Genomic DNA, 6,725 nt, shown 5'->3' on the forward strand with positions numbered 1-6,725 from the left:
CCTATTTGGGAAGATAATTAGAAAATAATGTTTGGGGAAGTAGCGCGTACAATTAATTTTCAACATATGTTTACAGAGCAGGTACTATAAACTAGACTATTCTACGTGCTTGGTGGATAAGTTCACGAACAAAATAAAGATCTCTACCCTCATATATGTGTGTGTGTGTGTGTGTGTGTGTGTGTGTGTGTGTATATATATATGTGTATATATATATATATGTATATATATGTGTGTATATGTGTATATATGTGTGGTGTGTATATATATACACATATATACACACACACGCATATATATACATATATACACACACACATATATATATATACACACACACACACACATATATATGTGTATATGTATATAATATACACATATATATATATATTTAAGAGATGGGGGTCTCCCTCTATCACTCAGGTTGGAGGGCACTAGTATAATCATAGCTCACTGTAGCCTTGAATCCCTGGGCTCAAGTGATCCTCCTGCTCAGCCTCCTGAGTAGCTGGGATTACAGGTGGGAGTCACTGTGCCTGGCTTCTCATGGAGTCATGATTTTCTGATTTGATCTTGAGACATCTCCATACTATTTCTGTGAGACCTGGTGTTATGAAATTGATAAGATTGTGCAGTTGGGTGCTTCTCATCCATAACTGGTCACTGTATTCGTATGTTCTCATGCTGCTATGAAGAAATACTCAAGTCTGGGTAATTTATAAAGAAAAGAGGTTAATTGACTCACAGTCCTGCATGGCTGGGGAAACTTACAATCATGGCAGAAGGCACCTCTTCACAGGGTGGCAGGAGAGAGAATGAATGCAAGCAGGGAAATGCCCAATGCTTATAAAGCCATCAGATCTCGTGAGAACTCTCATTATCACAAGAACAGCATGGGGGAAACTGCCCCAGTGATTCAATTACCTCCCACCAGGTCCTTTCCATGACTTGTGGGGATTATGGGGATTACAGTTCAAGATGAGATTTGGGTGGGGACACAGCCAAACCATATCAGTCACTGTTGGTGATGCTTGGTTCTTTCGGGTGTCTCTGAGATTTATGATGAACAAGACAATGAACCAGGAGCAAGTGTAAGGCGCATGTTCTTCAGCGCTTCACCGTCTACCTAGGGCAGTGTGGACCAGACTTCTAGACTGAAATGGAAAGGCTGTGTTGATATTGCAGAAAGATTACAGATGAGGACCCTAAAAGCCCATCATAAAGTAAAATACCAAGAAGTCTTGTGTTTTATATTCAAATTTCTTGCAAATTAGGCATAGTCCTATAAGTCATTCATACTTTAATATTAAAAGCATTGGACTTGCTCTTAAAGTAAAAGAACATTTCTTAACATCCCTTCCCCTAAATCTTCAAGTGAAACTTGCTGAAAAAAGATGCTCTAGGTATATTGTACAGATTCGAATCTCCTGGTTTACCTGTGCATAGCTATAGAAGTAAAGCCCATTCTAACTGGAGAAGCATGGATGTCTGAATGTTTCACAAAACCAAATTCTGGGCACCAAAGTGAAGGGAGGTTTGGATGAGAGTGATTATTCAACTTCGTCTGCTGGTTGGGTTACTCCTAGTTCTGCTTGGGTTAGCCTAAGTTCCCAGGATGTGTTCATCCTATAGGCCAAGATGGAAGTAGCAAAAATCTAGAGCATTGAAGATAAATGAAATCCAATCATTTGTCTTCTCAATATTCCAGTCTTCACTTAAAACCTTTAGCTGTTAATTGGACATTTTACAAAAGTCTGTTTATTTTAAGGCCCCAACGTTTGAAGGACTATAAGGTCACTGTCAGTATATTTCTGGAGGAGGAATGTTTGTCTCCTGTCTTCAGGGTTGTGGTTTATTAGTTTTCCCATCCAAAGACTAGGTCTGATGCCAACAAATCAGAGGTTTTTTCCTGCATCGACAATCAAGCATTTGGACATTTCCCCACCAATGTAGAGGTGCCCTGGGTTAGAATAGTTTTTTGCTATGAGCCAAGGCTAAGTTCCATCTCTCATTTACGCACAAGGAGCAGAGGGATGCAAAGGATTGTCAGTGGCAGAGAATATGCCACTTTTTTGGCTGTTTTCCACAGCATTCAGATTCATATCTGAGCTCAAAATGCTTTGTATGTTTTCTCCACATGCTGAGACAGGCCTGTTATCAAAGATAAGGTTGAGAAATGGTGAGAAGGGGCTTGCTTATGCTCATGGTCATCATTACAGTGCAATCTCTTTCCAAAATGGGAAAGGTCCCCTCATTGGAGATGAGCTTCAGCTTTGGTCCATCTCTGGAGTCGCCTCTACCTGATTTTCCAATCTTATCCCCTAATCTTGAACCTGCCCTTTAACTGAAAGAAAGACACACTTTTCCCCCCTTTTGATGTTTTATCTGAATCCTTGGCAAAAGCATAGCTTATAATTTTTTAATTAAGATGCCTGTGTTTGAGAAGGTGGTGACAACTGAGCTCCAGGCTCATCTCGTTTATCACATGCTCCAGGACAGGTTTGGATCTGGGTTTCAATCAGGTCATAACATGAAGTCAGGATCTGTGATCATTGCCTTATTCACAGGAGCAGAGGCTTGTGGAAATAAAGGGAGGCACTCCAGTCCCCAACATACCCAGGGTCTTTTCATTCTGTGTCATTGGACTGAAATTTCTCCCCACTGGATCGGGACTTGAAGATGCCACAAGACTTGTCACTTACCTTGCAAGTGATCATCTTTCTCTTTGGCACCCTGAATATTTTGACTTGCTTGGACAAATAATTTGGAGTATTTACAGATCCCACTTGATGGGTTGCCAATACTTAGGCAAACTTGGCTTGGTATAACCGGAGAGCTATTGTGCAAAGCCAGGAAGGTAGCAGTAGCTTTACTGTAAGTTCCTTACCAAGGAGGGATAACTCATTAACTCTTCCACAACTCTTTCATTTTAGCTACCGTTAAGCAGTAGCAGCATGGACCTGTGGGATAGAGACTAGGGTCAGCTAAGTTTGATTGGGTCAAGGATTGTAAAGACTGAGCCCGGGACTCTCTGTGGAAGAGTCAGACACAACACAGTAGACAGAGGTCAGAGTCAGCCATGGATTAAATGGAGAGGACTGCAAAGGACAAATTTACTGCGGAGAGATACGTGGTGTGCATTAGTAAGCATGGCTGAGAGTTTCCAGAGGCAGAGGCTATCTCTTTAAGGACTGGAACTTCATAATGTCAGCTGTTGGTGGTGGTCATGCCCTACACTCTGTTAAATATTGTTAAGCTTTGGGAGGAAATGCTGGCCTCATCACATGTCACAATCAACTCAAGGAAGTCTCTGTTCATGCTGATGGTTCCAAGCTCATTATTAACAGCATGCCTTTCATTCTCAAAAGTCTACTTGTTTGGAAAATACCTGGTATATTCACACTAGATAAGGAAAGCAGATGTTTCTACCTTGTTTTTAAGATCAGAGACACCTCAAGCTTTGAGGTGCTCCTCTCCCAGCTTTTTTTTTTTTTTTTTGAGATGGAGTCTCACTCTGTCACTCAGGCTGAGTGCAATGGTGCTATCTCAGCTCACTACAGCCTCTGCCTCCCAGATTCAAGTGATTCTCCTGCCTCGGCCTCCTGAGTAGCTGGGATTACAAGCGTACACCACCATATCTGGGTAATTTTTTGTATCTTTAGTAGAGGGGGGTTTCACCATGTTGACCAGGCTGGTCTTGAACTCCTGACCTCATGATCTGCCAGCCTTGGCCTCCCAAAGGGTTGGGATTACAGGCATGAGCCACCGCACCCAGCCTCTCCTCTCTCAACTTTAAGGCTGTTTTAAAATATCTTTTTATATCCTTAATATGCTCACATTTTTCTCCACCTTCTCGAACATATGGAATGTAGTTATAACTGTTTTGACGTCCTTGCCTACTAACTCCTTCATCTATGTCATTTCTGGATCAGTTTATGTTGATCAGTTTCCCTCCCCCTCATTATCCATTATGTTCCTGGGCTACTTTGCATGTCTGGTAATTTTTGATGGATGGCAAGACATAATTTTTATCTTGTTGGATGTCAGATATTTTTGTATTCTTTTAAATATTCTTGGCCTTTGTTCCAGGACACAGTTAAGTTGCTTGGAATCAGTTGATGTTTTTGAAGTTTGCTTTCAAACATGATTAGATGGAACCAAGCAGCCTTTGGTGCAGGGATGTTTTTTTTTTTCCATGTCAGACGGATGATGTGCTGATGTCATAATAAGGTTTGAGAAAGGCACGTCTCAGACATGGGCAAAAAACCCAATTGCACTTATGAACCACCAAAGAATCTGGTCTAGGGGTACTTTTTCCCTTTTGAGGATACACAGTGCCCCATGTACTACAAGGTTTCTCCATTCTGGCTATGGGAACGTCAACGTTCCTTGCCCCTGTAGCTCAGGCAGTATTCCTGCCCACTCCTCATGAAGCTTCTCCACATCCCTGCCCTGACCAGTACTCAGCTGAAGAGTAGGGGAACCCCCTTTCCACCTCCAGGCTCTCCTCTGTGCAGATCTCTCTGTGCAGCTCTCTTCCCTGTGAAGCTCTCTTTTCTCCATTACTCTCCTCTGCAGGGTTAGCCAGCATGACATCCCTGAATTCTCACCTGTGTCCACAAACCACAAGGCTTTGTTCAGGCTCTGTCTTTCTGCACCATCACTTAACTGAAAACGCTCTCACCTGATAAGCCAGAGCATCTCAGGGCTCACCTTGTTTGTTCCCCCTTTTCACAGGAATCACTGTCCTCTGCTGCCTCTTGTCTAGTGTCTGAAATTATTTAAAATGGTTTCCATTTGTTGTTGTTGTTTTTTTTTCTGTTTTTTCAAGTTGATATTTCTTTTTTTCCCCCCATTTATTTATTTTATTTCATTTTGGGTTTTGGGGTACATGTGAAGAACATGCAAGATTGTTGCATAGGTACACACGTGGCAGTGTAATTTGCTGCCTTCCTCCCCATCACCTACATCTGGCATCTCTCGCCTTGCTATCTCTCCCCAGCTCCCCACCCCCCACCGTCCCTCCCCTATTTCCCCCCAACTGACCCCAGTGTGTTAAGGTAAAAGGGTGAATCTGACCCCTGTTACTTCATCATGGCCAGAAGTGCAAGTCCTGAGTGTTGGGCTGTTTCCACATCTGTGTCTCTGGGACAAATGCAGCATTCTCTTCTCTAATTTCAGTGTGAATATATCTTTTCTCTCTGCTCTGGTTTTGCTAATGGTCAACGCCCTTGCTGCTATTACCTTAGATCCTCATCTTTACCATCTTTTCTGTTTTTCTCATCACTTGTTTAGTTCTAGTCCAGTTTTTCCTCTCATTCTTCACAGCTTTTGCACAAGGTGGCTGGTCCTCCACAGACATCACCCCTCTGTGGGATCAGACCATACATTTCTCTTTAGCTGATCCCACTGACAGTCCATTGGTTTCCACCTTCCAAACGTCCACATTTTTTGCCTGCATTTGTTTTGGCAACAGTGCTTTGCCACTGCAGCTTCACCAGCAAAAGAGCTATGGCTAGCCTGTTTGTCTGTCTGTCTATGTATGTATGTACCTATCTCTCTATATATCACCTACCTAGCCATCATTTATTATCTATTTAATCTATCTACCTATCTAATCTATTATCTATTTAATCTACCTATCACCTATACATCACTTATCTATCCATCATCTATTTATTCTATCTTATCTATCTCTCCATCCATCATCTAGCTCTTCATCCATCCATCCATTTTTCCATTATGTATTTATCTTTAATGATTATTATTTTTACCACTGCTTCTTTTGCGGCTGAAATTGTTGTGCATGGAGGAAAGTTCCAGCAGGCTGGTGTCACTTTTTGTCAAGGGTTACCACCAGAGCACAGTGCAGGGTATGTTCATTTCTTCCAAGGCTTTATGCCAGACACTATTAGACCTGGGATATTTATGGATTAGTTTACACTTCAGTTGATGAATATATTTGTCCCTTTAGGCAATTAAATATTTCAATTTTGATTCTTATGTTATTTAAATCTTTGAGATTAGGCTTCCCTGTATTCCTCTTAGTTCCCTGTTGAAGTCTCAAACTCTGAAAATGTAATAGATCATCTGTGTCTCACAATTGTTAAATGTACCTATAAATAAACTCTCCCCAACATATGATGTCCCTTTTTGCTTTCCTTTTTTCTTTTCTAGATTAATTCATTCCACAAACTTTTATTAACTACCTGTTATGACATGGACTTTACTAGGTAATAGACACAATGATGACTAATCCATGTCTGTTTTTTGGGATGCTAGCTTTGAAGATGATCACAACACAATATGGTAAGAACCACGACAGAGGGGCACAGTGTGTCACTAGAAGGTGATGAGGACCGAGTCCACATATCCTAGAAGAGACCTTACCATGGATAGGAGTGTGGAGGGGGTAGCAGGGAAAGAGTGTGACAGGTATGGGAGAATAAGCGCAGAGATGAGAGTGAAGGCCATTTGAGATGAAGTGTGAAGTTTGCTTTGACTAGATTGTGGAGGCACAGAGTAGGAAGGACAGGGGTCAAAAATGGAGAGGTGGGTAGATAACAGATCATGAAGGATCTTGTATGGCATGTGAAGACTTTTGGACTTTATACAGAAGTGTCTAGAGTCAATGCGGTGAAAGGACCAGATTAGATTTCATAAAGACCATTCTGGATGCAGCATGGAAAATGGATTATGTTGGAACAAGACTAGAGGGAGAATAA

At 41.7% G+C, this 6,725-nt stretch overlaps 1 non-coding gene across 1 annotated transcript; it reads right to left on the bottom strand.

The window, feature by feature from the left end:
* Positions 1 to 4,196: 4,196 nt before the first annotated feature.
* On the bottom strand, positions 4,197 to 4,296 carry LOC119466819. The gene has a single exon (XR_005195307.1). It is a non-coding gene; the product is annotated as a small nucleolar RNA U13 (small nucleolar RNA).
* Positions 4,297 to 6,725: the final 2,429 nt, after the last annotated feature.

Source organism: Cebus imitator, unplaced genomic scaffold (genome assembly GCF_001604975.1).
Source record: "Cebus imitator isolate Cc_AM_T3 unplaced genomic scaffold, Cebus_imitator-1.0 Scaffold231, whole genome shotgun sequence".
NCBI classification, from domain to species: Eukaryota; Metazoa; Chordata; class Mammalia; order Primates; family Cebidae; genus Cebus; species Cebus imitator.